General features: G+C 52.8%; 1 protein-coding gene across 2 annotated transcripts in view; it reads left to right on the plus strand.

Annotated features, from left to right (window-relative positions):
* The window catches only part of RhoGEF64C (Rho guanine nucleotide exchange factor at 64C), a 128,527-nt gene that overhangs the window by 45,685 nt on the left and 67,219 nt on the right, over positions 1-15,623 (plus strand). Inside the window, exon 1 of one of the 2 annotated variants that reach the window (XM_089544334.1) lies at positions 15,043-15,213. The exons of the other annotated variant lie outside the window; for it this stretch is intronic. The gene's annotated coding sequence lies outside the window, so the exon portion shown is untranslated. Of the gene's footprint in view, positions 1-15,042; positions 15,214-15,623 lie in introns of those variants that run through there. 2 annotated transcript variants of the gene reach the window in all.

The following is a 15,623-nucleotide window of genomic DNA, read 5'->3' on the forward strand; positions in this document are numbered from 1 at the left end:
TTATTTATTTTGTAGTGTTGATCAATTTAGAATATTACTGAATATGTTGTCGCTTAAAGATAATTGATTAGAAAAGCAGAAGAAAAACAACCACCTGCCGCCGGTGGGATCCGAACCCACGACCTCCGAATTACGCGTCCGGTGCGTCCGGAGGTCGTGGGTTCGGATCCCACCGGCGGCAGGTGGTTGTTTTTCTTCTGCTTTTCTAATCAATTATCTTTAAGCGACAACATATTCAGTAATATTCTAAATTGATCAACACTACAAAATAAATAAATAAATTTAAAAAAATCCCCTGTGCTCCTTGGTTTCTGTGGCTGTTGGCTTCTGTCATATATATATATATATATATATATTACAGATTCATAGCGTTGCAGACGTGTTTCCCAAGCTACACAGCTGATGACGCTTAATGCCCAAGGAACAGCCAGCACAGCCATATAAGCATTTCCTTTTCGAGCCACTGTGTAGAGTCCGGATCACTACGCGGCCGCTTTTTTACGTTCCGCCCGCTGCAGGTGTCTCACAAGCACACAAATCTAGAATTGAAAGAAGTTTGTTGCCTTAAACTCATTCTTATTGTAACAGAAATAATATTGAAAACTGAACACTTCGACAGAACTGCTCTTCTGCATGGTTGGGATAAATATAATTTGTAGGAAAAATTTGTAAGTTCAAAACCCGACGTTTTGGAATGGTCTCGGTTCCTTTTTCATGGATGACAGCGTGCAGACCGGTGTGCAGCATGCTCCAACAATGCCACTCTTTTTCTTATAAGAAGCAGTATTGTGGACCCTCTCTTATATGTCTGATACATGACACAGGCCGCCTGTAAAGACGTGAGTGTTTAGTACTGTAAATGACTAAAAGTCGGAAGCATCGTAAAACAGAATTGAGCGTTCTGTCGAACCCATGTATGTATACTAAACGACGACCGAATTCTCGAACTCCCTATAGAAACATGCACGACGTGAAAATAATGCCTCCAACGTGTTGCTGCTTCTCTCACTGTCAGGCTGGCTTCAAGAACGTCGCCTTTCCAAGACGCAACGGCCGACGTCTTCGGGCCGCGCTCGAACCATACACGGTGACCGAAAAATTTCCCGCGACAGAAAGCAGCGCGAAAACCGTCGCCCAAAATCCGCGCTCGCATCCTGGTCGATCCCTCGCAATAGAGTAATTGCCCCACTCTCGTTCCAGCTCATTTCCCGTTCCAGCCCGTTTTCTGTGCGACGATGGGCCGCCGCGATTACACGAGCGCCGCTGAGCGCGGCCTGGTTCCAAGCAAAAGATAAATAGAAAGAAGGCAGAAGCTATCGCACTCCGTGCGTCCAGGGATGGACGGACGGCTCTGGTTGGGCGGTGCATATGTACGAAGCAATCGGGGCGCGCAAAGGCGGCTCTCATCCATTTGGGCGCATGCAGTGGCGCGCCCGCCTTTATCGTGTCGCGAGAACCTTTTGTTTCTCGCGAGGAGCGCACGCCTTGGAACTGGTTTACTTCGGGTCCCATGCGCGTCCCCGCGCGCTTGTCCCCCTAACGAGCTGCCGTTGCTTGATTGAGGCCCCAGTTGCGGACAGCGGCGCACCACCGCCATCGTGTTTACTATACCGTCCCCTTACTTCTGCTGCCGATGTTGCTGCCACTATAGAGCGGGGTATGGGACGAGCGGTCCCCTCGGGCGACTTGGCATGGACGCCCATTATCATCACAAAGAGCGCATTGAAGTGCGGCTCGGGGGACGTGCACGTCTCTGAAGGCGCCAAGCCGTGCACGACGCAGCTCTTAGCTGCCAGCGCAGAAGGCGTCGCTGTGTGTGCAACGCCTATGGAGGAGCGTCGCTGCGTAGGAACTAGAACGCGGCTGTGCAAATGGCGATGCAGGCCCGTACTGTGCGTGGACGGACATTCGTGCCCCTGTGCACGGGGAAATCCGCGCCTGCATCGGCTGCTGCTGGTAACTCTTACAAGTCGAAGCCTCACGCGGGAGCGCTCGGACGCATCGCTTTCGGCTCTCTCGAGTCCGCGGCGAGCTCTCCGATAAGACTTGTCTTAGGTCGTCCGGCTATTCGTATATATTGATTCGCACTCCACCTCGAATAGAAGCTGGCGAAAGAGGGTCGTCATCGCCGTCGAGGACCAAACCGGAGCACAAATAGAAAGGGTTAAAGAAGAAGAAAAAGAAGATGCCCAAATTAGATAGGTCGAAGTGTTCCCTGCAGAGACTGAGATCGTTTGACGAAGGTCCAGTTTCTCACAGCATGAGCGCGTGTAGCGCTCAACCCGACTGGCCGGCCTTCATGATAGTGCAGCAGAATTGACGCACGTCTCCAGGATGCGAAAAGGGCACTCTGAAGCGTTTTTTCCCTTTCGTTTACATACCTGTTTGCCAAAAGTACCACCGTCGGTTGCTGGAATGCGATCATATTTGAGGGCGGCGTCAACCGCACCGTTTCTCAAGTATGTTTCGATAAGGCTTCTCAACTCGCTTCATTATCTGTCAAAGTGGCCGTTGTCGCACACATTCCTTACTGCCTGCTTCGAAGTCATCCAGTGTCGACTAAGCTGTGATGACCGGCAAACATCCGTGACCTTCCATTTCAGCACCATGTAAACTTTGGCTGCAAACGTCGCAGGCTGCTCTGTATAGTCGAGCGGGTCTCGCCTTCACCCAAGTTCCGCGATGAGGACGCGAGGTCAGGGGCGTTGAAAGATGCGCACTCGATTGTTATCGAAATGCCAACAAAGCGGCGGTGATGAAAAGTTCCTCGCACCACTAAGCACGGAACACTCTGTTAAGTTGCTCAGCGGGGCGTGGACTCCGTGGGAGGCGATGATCTCTCTTCGCATACACAAGATTATCCCAAGAGCTTTGAACTGACGAAGCTGGCCCCATGCAGCGACTGAGGGGCTCCCGAACAAGTGCCAATTCATCATCGCCATTACGCCCGGCGAGACGCGGACTCCGAGAGTGGTGCGCCTTTGTGCCGCAGTCGCTGCAGCGCCAACCAAGGCCACGGCACGGCGCCGCTTGTATTCAAATTGCATTCCAGGTCAACAAGATGCCATCGGTCTATCGAGACGGGCCGCACGTCCAACGACGGGTCATCATCATGCGCGAGCAGCGCGATAGTATCTACGCCTCACTATACACGGCCGGGCAATATAACTGCCGCTTTGAACCTCTCCTCCATATCCCGGCTCTGAAACCGGCGAGGATGCAGCGACCACTGAAGCAGCGGCTTGTATACAGTGCTTGCGCGTTTGCTGGCCGAGACTTTCGCAAGCTCTCCCTTTCCTAAGCCAACAGCGCCGCTTCGTGGTGGGCCTGCGCAACTGCATTGTCTAATCATCCCGGGGTGCCTCGAATTGACCCGGTTATATACACCGGCCGGCCGAAGACCCCCTCGCTCTGCCCTTTGTGCACCATCGCCTCCGAGAGCAGTGGCCACTGACTGAGGTGGCGGCAAGCGGCCTGCACACAGCTGAGACTGTCACAATGAGCAGTCTTTGTCGGACACCCCTTTCCAAGCCGCGCTCTTTCTCGCACGACTTTGGCACCATTCGCGGTGGCTTGCCCTCCTCCTCATTTTCCTCCTCCCACCTATTCTTTTCTCCATGTACATTCCCAGAGAAAAGTGGAGAGGGAGAAAAAATCAGGGTCTCGCTGCAGCATTCAACCGACCGGCCGTCCTTTGAGACCCAAGTGTGCGCGCGGTTTCTGGAAAGCGTCGCTATTATTACGGGCCGTTTATTCGTCAGCGCGCGGCCGAGATCACGAGTCGACGCCGGCCCTGAAACGTCACCGCGGTCCGAGCGGCCGCGGCCGACGTGACAGGTTCGCGCGGTGTCCGGAGACCAGCCGCTAAGTGCGGCGGCGGGGCGCCCGCGTCCCAGGGCCGGGGACACGCCTGGCCAGCCAGCCAGCGGGCGCTAGTCGCTTTGTTGTCGTCGACGCTGCTGTCGCCGCAGCTCAGGCGAGGTGCGAGAAGTGTCATTCGTGCCGCAGCTGAGCTCGCCAAGAATGCGGACGCGCGGGAATTTGACCCGCATGAGGGGGACTACGAGGCTAGAGAGCACTGGTTGAGACGCTCGCGCCCCGCTGCGGCTTGGTGCCGAGATCAAAGGCTTTATAAGCGACGTCTTCTTATCCCGCTGATCTAACGACGATGAGTTTGTCAGCGCTGCACATACATGTGACCTTTCTTTCTCGGTAACGTGGATATATGTACATCATACTTGGCGTCCAATCACTAGCAGCCTAATTCAAATAGCTGTTCGCATGCGGAACAGTTCGGAGCAGTCTGGCATGCGGTCAGATGGTCTACCATGGTTTCCAGAGCTAGGAAGTCGCAAACCGTACACAGAAATGTACAGCTGCACAGAAAGGTACATAACGACGATCTTTCTCGTGTATTAAACGAGTCTGTCACTGGTCCGTTCCCCAAACCTGCTGCCGAATTACATGCAGCGACTTTGAGGCGCCAGATGTGTCTCATGGCTGTGACGTAACCTCGCTTACGGAGGGACACAATCAATCGCGTGTCGGAACGACCCACTGCTGCGACACACAAGTGCACTTTTTGTTTCGCTTTGTTGGTATATAGTGGGGCCCCGGTTCTGCAGCGTCCCATCTTTGCCAAGTCGAGGTTCGCATGTATTTGTTCGTCCCTTAGCGTAGCGATTAGCCCAATACCACGTTGACTTTATTTGTCGTGTCTGCCTCCAGCCCGTCGGTAAAGTGGGAAATGTATGCTGCCTTCCGGCGATGGATGCAGACTGGACGCCTGTGCTCACTTGTCCCGACAGGAATTGGCGACAAACCGCCTCTTTATTGTTGACCCAAGCGTTTCATTTCAGAGAGACCCTCTCGAAGTCCTCCCGTCAAAATTTAACAGCCCGAAACCGAACCCGAACTGGAGACAAATCACGCGCGCCTCGCTTCAAAGTTCTGGACGCAGTTCACCGCACCTGCTATGCACATCAGCTCCGTCTAGGCTCTGCAGGCTAATCAAGGTTGAGAGAAAAGATGAACTGTTCCGTTTCTTCGCAAGTGGCAGCAATGTGCAGGCGAAAAATCGGCACCCGCGGAATTAAGCAAACTGCTGTCGAATTTGCATGCGTCGTTAGACGCCGCGCACTTCGGCTCAGTCTTGCAATTTCGGCTTGATTAAACAGCCTGCCTTTCAGTCGCCCACAGAAAAGGTCACATAGCTTCTGGCACTGACCGGCTGAAGTAAAAAAGAAAAAAAGTGGAGGTGATGTTCCAGGAGGGAAGGCGCGTGCGGTGTGACCGGCATGCTGCAGCTGCTGCCAAGCATCCTGGAATCCGGTGCTCTTGCCCATGAAGCTGCTCTATGAAAGATGCTCTCTGTAGCTGCCGACCTTGCTATGGACACGGGTGATTCCTGCAAAGCAGCGTTCAACATCACCTTGCAGTTGCTTATAGAACTCCTCGGAAAGGTTGCGTTACAACGCCAAAGCAATCCAGCGGACGAAAATTGTGAGGGCGGCTGGATGGAAGCCAGGGTTCGTGAGTGCCAGTTTAGTGGTCCGAACAAGTTCACGCTCAGTGTGTTTTATTTATGTACTTATTTGTTAGTCTTGTTCTTTGACATCAATATGCATAACGTACTGCGGCAGCGGCCGTCAGGCAGAGCCTGCGTAGGTCGCCATGAGCTAAACCTCCCTCACAACTAGGCTCATTTCCATTGCCACCATAGCATCTGACCACACAGTCCTTGCGTTGCCCGCGTACGCGGGGAGAGATCGAAAGGCGGCAGCACTGGGCTGCGATGAGGGGGCCACTTTTACTGTCGGCCCTCGCCAACAGGCCGCACTGAAGAAGCTCTCTCGCTCGTCCCGAATTAGAGGCCTAATTTGCATCGGCTCTCCTTTCACCCCGCCTGCCGCCGCTCGGCCAGGAGCGCGCCGCGTCCAGCCGGCCCTTCACTGCGGAGAACGGGCCCTCGGAGCGGTTCTCTGCAGAAACAGGTTACTTGACCAACCGGGCCGCCGCGCTGGTCTTGCTAGCGCTGCGGCAGCGGCTGCCGGGACGTGTTCATACACGCGGCCAAACTCGATCAAGCCTGTCCGCCTACGAACTGAGGGACCGTTTTACTGCGGCCGCGCGCGCCGCTCGTCTTGCGTGGATTGGCTCGGTGCAGGTCCTTCGCTGGCTCCCCGCTGGCCGCCTCATCGCATACACTGCAAAACAAACGGGGGCGCGTGTCCACGCAGCCGTTTCGCGCGGAACGAAGAGAAGTTTGCAGAAGGGCAAAGCGCCAACTGCGTTTCGCGTGTCAATTTGCGCCGGGCGCCTCTGCTCTCTCTTAATTCCGTCGACGCTTTGCCCGGCGCGCTACTTGCGGGGCAGTTTGCGAAGGTGTGCTGCGGCGAGGCAGTCCAAGCGCGACTGTGCCGAGGCGGCAGCTATAGCGGTGCGCCACGGCGTGTGATGTGTGCAAATAGCTTGAGTGTGACGGGATGATGGCTTTTCGGTCGGCGGCCTCCTCGACCAGCTTCCAGTGCGCGCGCGCTGTTGGGGAAGTTTGTGCTCCTGCGTTCGAAGCGGCGTGTAGCGCAAATGAGGCGCTGGTCTGAGGGAGAGAGTGGTGAAAAGCAGTGAAGCGTTGAGACGTCAGTGTCTGTGGTTTCTGGGTTACACGCCATCGGGTGCCGCACGGTGCCGTGGCTGACGCGCACTGCGCGGACTTCTTGGCCCATCGCGGATGCTAGCTCCGAAGTCTCGGGACGTCATTTTCTGTTCAGAGCAAACTTGTACCTTTAATGGGACGAATTTTTTCGGCCTGGTGGAGGGGACTGTGTCCTCACGAACGAAGATTGAATGGGGCTATGGCAAGTTCGCGGTCCCGAGTCCAACTGTCAAAGCGTCAACTTTGGCACTTCGTTTATCACAGCTTGAATGCGGACGTTTTGGGAGTCTCTACTGTTCAGACACGTGATGAATTCGAGTCGGGACCGTGTTTTCGTCGGTTAAACACACATTCGTCTATTCTGTGCTACAGTTCACTGTTATTTTATTATTTTTCTTTATTCTAACATTGTGTCCAAATCAGAAAACGCTAAGCGTCGTTTCCCCGCTTGAATCCACGCGAGTCATGCTTTGCAAAGCTTTTATCAGGAGCTCGACAAGGTCAGCATGATCGCTTGAGACTGTGATCTCTGAGTGATACCACACAAAGCACTGGCTTTCTAACACACAGAAAGACACGGTCGAGTGAACAGATGGACTGGACGGCCGCATTTAATTCCTCGTTGACGTGGTTTTAGTGCGCGAGGGTATATCAAGCTTTATCATAACCACCTACCCAAGTTCTCAACGCTAGCGGCGACAAATCAACGGTTCGCGTGCCAACGTATCGCACTGGCCGGGAGAAAAGCTGTCCAAAAGGTCTCTGACAGAGTATATTATACTTAATTCTTGAATTTTTCGCTCATGGTCAACGACGCCGGCTTTTCCGCAAAACGGGCTCCTTAATTTGTGGCGTGTGAAGAGTCCAGGGCTTGCTTATGGACAGCTGCGTTTTAGTGTTAACGAGGGACCTTATCTCACCGTAAAATCCTGATGCAAGTGGTGAACAACCAGAGACCATACCTAGTGGTTTTCAAAAACTTCCCTGCAAAAGTGAAACTGCGAAATTTTCCCATAGCGCGCGAAGGCGTGTATGACTGCTACTTGCGAGTCAATCACTATTTTTTCGTATCTGCCTTTCTGCATATCTGGTAGAAGGAGCAAACTGGAAAGAGACTTGGTGCTTTTATTTCTATCCCTTGTCTATATCCCTTGTACGCTTCGTAAACTGGACCAGGACAAAAGCTGCTAGGCGAACTATCATTACTTGATGCTCTCTCTTTATTGTTTTGCGCTCTAAACAGGTAAAACTCTACTAAGCCTTGCAGTGACAAACTGTTCTCCTGCATCCTAAACAGTATGTGGCGGAAAGGTTAGGGTATGCTTGGATTGCCTTGTCTGCTTTATCACTGCTCTGAAATAAAAACGAGAAGAAGAAAAATTGAAAGCCGCTGCAACAAAGACCTCAGAAAGCAACTCAGAAGAGTAAACTTCTTGGCACATCACATCCGCTCCATGGTCTTCAGAAATGAACATCATCTCCTCGTGGCTGCGCCCTTTCCTTTCGTCTAGACACCGCCGATGCCGCATAGCAACAGCAAAACAGCGCCCAGCCAAGGCAACACCGTCTTTCGTTTGATCTTCGAGGGCCGTCTGTGAGCTTTTCCCGCCTAGCATCCTTGAAGTGCGGCGTAGCCACAGGCCTTTTTATCACCCGAGTCTCTCCCTCTTGTATAGAAGGCTGCTTTAAAAGGCTGCCTCGCTGGCATTGACTCCGATAGGTGCATGCATTGCGGTAGCCGCGTCCCAACGGGTCAATCACGATACGACAATCGACGACGGCCGTGGGCGTCGCCAGGCGATGTCCCGTATAATCACGACTGTATACCTTTCCGGGGACGGTCTACGCGGGCCGTCCGTTTTGTCTGCTGGGATCGAAACGCTGCCGGTCATCGGCTGGCACAGCGCGGGTGGTAATTGCGGGTTGCCAACAGCAGCGCGATGACGTCTTGCCGAGATGAAACAGAGTTTCAACAGCCCGGGCGGCCGCAAAAGTGCGCGCGCTCGATGCGGTCCACTTGTATACATCCACTTGCACGCTAATGAAAACGGGCTGTGCCGCTATTGACCGGTGCCTTGGTGTGTGCTCAAGGCTAGAAATACACAAAGAAGAGTTCCTCCCTCTTTATTTAGTCGTTATGGTTGCGTGTTGTCGATCGACCGCTGACGACAGCGAGTCGTGCTACAGACATTAAACTGGCTCACCTTCGCGGCTAAGGCTTGCTAGTGCTGCAGTGTGAGAGGCACGAGAGTAGATACAGGCGCCTTTCCCAGAATGAACGTTGAAGAAATAAGGATCGTGTACGCTTTTAAGGCTTCTATTGACTGACTGCAGCCGCCGATTTGCACTAAGCACATCAGTACTACTACACATTGAGGATCATCAGTATATAGGAATACCGGATCGAACATCCCGAGTCGAGCATCATGGAAGGGACTAAACACGGGATAAATTTGTCGCGTAGTACGTGGCCGTTCTACATAGATGTTGCACAAAAGATTCTAACTTGCCGGCCACAACTGGCTTCTGTTTTTGTTCTTGTGTGAATTATTTGCTCCTGCTGCTCCTTGCCTTCCCTGTAATTGCTCGTTCTGAGTCATTTCTCACGCATATAAACCCTGATAGCATCGCATTAACGGCAGTCGCCTCCGGTCACCTAGCGACATTTTCTGAGAGCGGCTCGTAAGACACAATTAGGGGATTAGGGGCGGCCATTATGGGTATTTATAGAGGCAAGAAACCCACTGCTTACATTCGTGTGGGCCATGCTCAACTCGTGCATGCGCGTCATCTCTCCTATGCGCTCGACAGAAGCAGCAACGCTCACACGTCCACCGCTCTCCGTCAGCGTTGTTCTGTGTGCCCCATCTGGGACTAGATGAATAGAGGCACGTGCTCAGCCATTAACGAGGCGCGGATATATAATGCGACAGCGCTGGCTGTATGTCTCCACGGGGCCACCGATCACTCGCTCAGACGCACACGCGCTCGAAAACATGCACGATTGCGTGTCCTGCGCACGCACGCGAGGTGTCGTTCCGACGTACAAATCTAACGGCCAAACGAGAAGGGAACAGAAGACAGTAGGAAAATGGGTAAGGGGAAAGGGGGACGAGGGGTGGGGGGGGGGGGGGGGGGGGGGGCAGGTAGCGAAACAGGGGCTCCTCTGAACCGCTGAAGAAGACGACTCCAGTACGCGACTGTGCACGAGCCATTAATCTTACCGATGCAGCTCAATTCTACTTTACTTTCTTTTCTCTCTCTCTCTCTTTCTCTCACGTTCGTCTGGCATAGCGCAGTCCTTTGTCGTCACCGACGTTTAGTGGCCAAGCCAGGCCAAACCAGTCTCGGGCGTCGTGCGGTGAAGGCGACCGGCAACGCCTGCCTTTCGCAAAAAAAAATTCCCGCTCCTCTCTTCCTTCACGTCGGGAACTGTCTATCCGGTTTAGATGGGGCATTTTTGTTCATGAACTGGTAGCCCTCGAAAAAACACCTGTCCATGCACGTGAACAGTGTGTATATAGAGTGATTTGTGCAACGCACTCTGACTCTCTTTTCCCACCTGCTGGGCCGCTCTGCAACCGGCGGGACGACGGGAAGGCTTTCGACCGTGGGAAAAACGAGCAACTTGTCGGCGGTCGTATACGAGAGTAAATGAAATTCCTGCCCGCACACAGCAGAGATTCCGCGTTTTAAAAGAAGCCTGGAAAATGATTTCGGCGGGAATGAAGTTCACAGTGGTAAAGAACAACGTCGAAAGCCCACATTTTGATCCGCTATAAATGCGCTTCGCGGCCACTTTTTCTTACCTCCGCGTTCCCAGCTGTAATTGCATTACACTTTACATCTTTCTTTTCTCTCTCTCTCTTTGATGTTCCATTCAGATCGTAGATCCGCTTTCCTTGGCCGCTTGGTTACCGGAGAAAGTGCTCCCAAAAGGCGTCGAAATTATACGTCTCGCTTTTCCCTCCGTTCTCGCGGCTTCATCTCGCGGATATGTGCGGGCGGTCCCTGAGAACAAGTAGGGCAGTCCGCGCTGGCCAGCTGCAAGCGTATGTGTACTACTCGGAGAGACGGCTCCCACCAGTCGCGCGATTCTATTCTACACAATCGCGCGCATGCGTGCAGTTTTCCCTTTGTCTCGGGATATACCCCGGCTGCGCTCCGAGCAGCTGTGTATACTCAGGGTGCTCAACGAGCCGGGGAGTATATAATACATGTAGACACTCGCAGTGACTCTCTGCGCGCCTCCCCGCTAATGCTCGGCGGCTATTTTTCTTCACCGCGCTAACGGCTTCCGCGGTCGTCCACGCAGCTGCATGTCCCGTTCGCGCAATCCTATATACGAGCCTATTTTCGCGGCTTTTCTTCTATTCGTGTCTCTCTCGTCCCGATCGACAGGCACCTGGCAACGAGAAAGTTGTTTTCCGACGCCGCCCTCCTTTTTCACGGCGCTGCTGTTGCTGCTTCTTCTTCGCCAGAAAGAAAGAAGACGGCAAGAAACGGGACAGCGAAAGTGAGTGGTGGGAATTGCAAAACGGGAAACCATCAAAAACATGACGACAGAAGAGGCGCCTCAAAAATAGCACCGCAGAAGCACCTCCATCGCCGCGCGGCACCCAAGGCAGCGCTGACGTCGTTAGTGGAACAAAAAAGCGTTTCCAACTTTTGACGGCTGCTGGTCTTCGATCGGTCGCGAGCAAAATGAGTCTCCTTCTATGTTGCTTTTTTTTTTTCCTGAACAGAGAGCGCGGGAGGGGCGTTAGGCGGAAAAATATATATACTTGGTAGGGGAGTCGAAAGTCGTGAAAACGCGACTCGCGGAAGAAACGACACGGCGCCCGCCGCCTGGCATGCGCGGATTTCAGGAGCGTGCGCGAGTAGGGCTATAGTTTAGGAATCGGGGGGAAGAAAAAAATTCAAAAAGCGCGCGCTTCCTCGTTTCCCACGCCTCACTTGTGTGTATGTGTTTGCAGCGTCAGAAACCAGCGTGGTGAGTAATGGCGCATGCAAAACAAAGGAACGCGGGAAGCACGCATATAACAACATGGGAGGCAACTACGCAGCTATAAGGTTGGCCGCGTATCTCTGCATACACGACTTCACGCGCGCCAACGCAGATGCGATGAAGGAACTTAGTATAGCATCCTTTCTTTCTTTTTTCTTTTCTCGCATTTGTCAAGTTGCTTCGGAATCAACCTCCCTGCATGCATGCAGTGGCCCCGATAGGCAGCGCGCGCGTCGCACAGGAAAAACACGCGCGTTGCAGTGTAGAAAACTCACAGGTTTTAGAAGTTTCTCTCGCGGGCGCGCGAACACGGAGCCCCTCATTACCATAACATGCATGCGTGCGCGCATAGGGCTCCGTTCGTCCTGCTACCGTTGCCGTATGCTTCACTGCGTTGGTTCGCGCATGCGTCGTCTGTCCGGCATGCGTGGGAAAACCTGGGAGCTTGCACGTGTGCGATGGAAGGCTGCATATGTATTCGTATGCACCGACGGACGCATTTTCCGCGTGTAAAAACAGCGTGGCCCCCTCTTCGAGTCGACAAAACGACGTGTTCTCCCGTACCGAGAAGAACGCATGCATATAAAATTGATGGATTTGTTACTATGTGTTCAACCTTCATCACTAGCCTAATGGGATGGACGGTCAGCTTTCGTGGGCTCGAGTATCCTGCTGCATAGTGGGCCTAGCTGTATAAGCGCTTGAAGGACAACCCTGCGCCAGGTCACTACTTTTCGCAGCAAGGAAGGAAACGTCAAGAGCGTCGGGAACCAACAGCGCGCGTGTGTGTGGATTTGAAGAAGAAAACGTGCTTACGAAAGCTGCGGTAGTAGCCTGCAATACCTGCAGTTTAATATGCCTGCAAGAAACAGTGCGCAGTCGTCACATGACTCAAAGCTAATTACCTGAACTTGCGCTGTTAATGAGTTTAATTTTTTGTCAAAGTTTTCTTTTCCAGTGATATCTACCTCGTATCTACATCACTAAAGCTGCTAAACGAAAATAGATCTGAACTGCAAAGCGGCGCCCATGGGTGCGGCAGGGCTTCAGGAACAAGGGGAAACATTTTCTCGGTCACCGAGATATCATCACCGCGTATTGAATTCAACTGATTCGCACGAAGGACGGAGGGAACCCGCAGGCGAGGGAGATTGCTGCCTTTGATTTGATTTCATTTCTTCTACACTTGCTCGCTCCGAAACAGGAAGTGGCGCACCACTTTCTAGCCGCCATGCACGGAGATCACTGCTCAAGGGGGACAGCTCTTGTTGGAGATGACCCCTTGTCACCATGACAGGTGAGGGGGAGGCGGTCGCGTGTTAGTAGTTGGAGAAGCGCCCGGTCTACACCTGTATACGTTCCGGCCCTGCGCTCGATAGCGGCTGTCTTCCCACCACTTGACACGACGACGTCGCTCTCGGCCGAGACACAAAGTGGGGCACATCGATGGACCCGCCGCGCTCTTAATGGGACGCTGGCGTGCGCCCCAACGAGTGGGGGCGCCCCAATCGCCGACGCACGAGCGTCCGGTGCAGGGGAAGCTTGGGAACACGGAGAGGGTGTTATAGCAGCACGAATATGTATAGCACTGGGAAAGTGAACGCCGCAGGAGGCCGTCCTTGCTGCTGACACTTCTTCTTTCGCCTTATCGTGCCCCCTTGTAGCCGTCAGAATATATTTTATATATAGACGTGGCATGGAAGAAAGACGGAAGGCCTGAATACCCTAGTTTTTATCTTGAAGCTGTCGCCCGAAGAAACGCGAAAAAGATAAAACGGGATTCTTGTCCGGTGCCGTCCTGCTGCTGGGTTGGACAGGATAAGGAGCCGGAAGAGATATTCCGGAAATGACACACCGCGATCACAACCAGTTTCAGTGTTTTCTTTTCTTCTTCTATACCGATTCGTGTAGTGCGTACGCGTGCTGACCGCAATGTGAGGCGACAGCTGATATCACGGCAGTGTCGCGTCGCGTGATATTAATTACCCCCCTTTAGCACAAACTCAGCTACAGCAGTCGGTACGTCGGGGCGGCAACTTCCTATCGTGCCGTACAGAGCGACCCCAATTAGCAGACCTCCTCCTCACCCCCTTACCCCTTTCTTGTTTTTCCTTTTTTTTTAATTCCTGGATTTTTGGTTTGGTTTTGTGGGGTTTAACGTCCCAAAGCGACTAAGGCTATGAGAGACGCCGTAGTGAAGGGCTCCGGAAATTTCGACCACCTGGGGTTCTTTAACGTGCACTGACATCGCACAGCACACGGGCCTCTAGAATTTCTCCTCCAAAGAAATTCTAGCCGCCGCGGCCGGGATCGAACCCGCGTCTTTTGGGCCAGCAGCCGAGCACCATAGCCACTGAGCCACCGCGGCGGCATTCCTGGATTTTTCATAAGAATGAACGGTAGAAGATAATTTTTTTATTTTTGAGACATTACACCGTAGCACCAGCGTGTGACTGTTTTTTTTGCAGTACATATGCGGCGAGGCGAATATCTACATTCCACATCTCTGAAGCAACGCACATCGTCTATATGGCTCCCCGAAACGCATACGTGCGTCCATTAGAGGCTTTTAGCATAGCGAATACGTACTAGCGCAGACGTATACGAGATTACTTGATGGCTCCTGCACATGCGCAGTGGAAGGGGCGGGGCAACTGCTCGTGCGCAGGAGGCGTCCACTAATCCGGTATACGTCTCCGCTATGCTAAATCTCTCTACTATCTACACTCTAAACAGAGAAGAGTAAAAAGGAAGTAAACTGCCATCTAGCACGTTCCGCTAGAGGACGCTTTATTCCCTTTTTACTCCCATATAGGCGTATTGGTGTTTGGAGTGTACCTCAAGACAGAACGTTTTCAAATAGGATGCATTTCAATTTCGGTTATTCTTTCGGGTATCTTGTAATTTGTCATGCGAACCCTCTTCATGAAGCTGACAACCAACCGATTAATAACAACCGAATGCCCACACTCTCTCCTATTTCCGCCTCTTCCACGTACAAGTTTTGCACTTGTATCCATAAGTGCAGCGAGTTCTTCCGCAAAGGACGCCTCCACGCTTGCTGCCTAAAACGCAGCAAGCTGAAGCTGATGCAGTTGCTGCATCAGCTTCACTGTGACGCATGCTATGGCCCTTCGCGGCCTGAATAACCGCGCATGGCGTGCGGAAAGCATTTCGACCATGCTTGCACAAGGGTGGCTTGGGCAAATCGTGGCCGCTTTCCTGCGGCGCCTGAGTGACGTTTGAGCAACGTCAAGCAGCGCTAACTATAGCTGCCTCGCGGACACGCCCCTGTGTGAAGAGGGTGGACACAACGATCGGATGCTTCTGTGTTGCCCGCTTCCAACGTTGGCGACAATAGAGCGGTTGCTTAGCAACCAATCGACTGCCACTCCGCGCGGACCCGGCGTTGAGTCTATGCAGTGCGGCGCCGCATGTGAAATGAGTCACGAGTTTGAGAGAGGGCCCGGAAAGTTTGATCCGTTCTGCCGCGATCTCTACCGGACACGAAAACGAATCGGTGACGAGGGATTAAGTCGACGTCGTACCTGTGAGTCTCAGTTGTGTGTTATTGCTCGACTTTGCATGGAAGATTGTCATCGATGTTATTTTCTAAGTTTGCGGGAAATGCGCAGGCTGCCATAGTTTGGCACACTGAATAAAGAGGATGAAGTTTAATATCCCGACGACACATGAGCCAGGAGGGCTTCTCTGAGACGCGATGTTCAAGACGACTGAGCAAAAAGCAGACAGAATGAATAAACAGTGAGAGTTGTTATACAGGAATGAACAGTGTGAAGAAGAACAGCGCACTTTCCGTTGCTATCTACGGCAAGAAATACCAGACTGTAACAACAAGAGCCGCACAGCGCAAGGCTGCAGTGAGAATGGATAGTAGCAATGCATCGAGGAATGAGAAAGCAAAATTTAATAAACAAGAAGCGCAGGGGAGCAAATGGT

Source organism: Amblyomma mixtum, chromosome 5, assembly GCF_055824585.1.
Source record: "Amblyomma mixtum isolate Tamu chromosome 5, ASM5582458v1, whole genome shotgun sequence".
NCBI classification, from domain to species: domain Eukaryota; kingdom Metazoa; phylum Arthropoda; class Arachnida; order Ixodida; family Ixodidae; genus Amblyomma; species Amblyomma mixtum.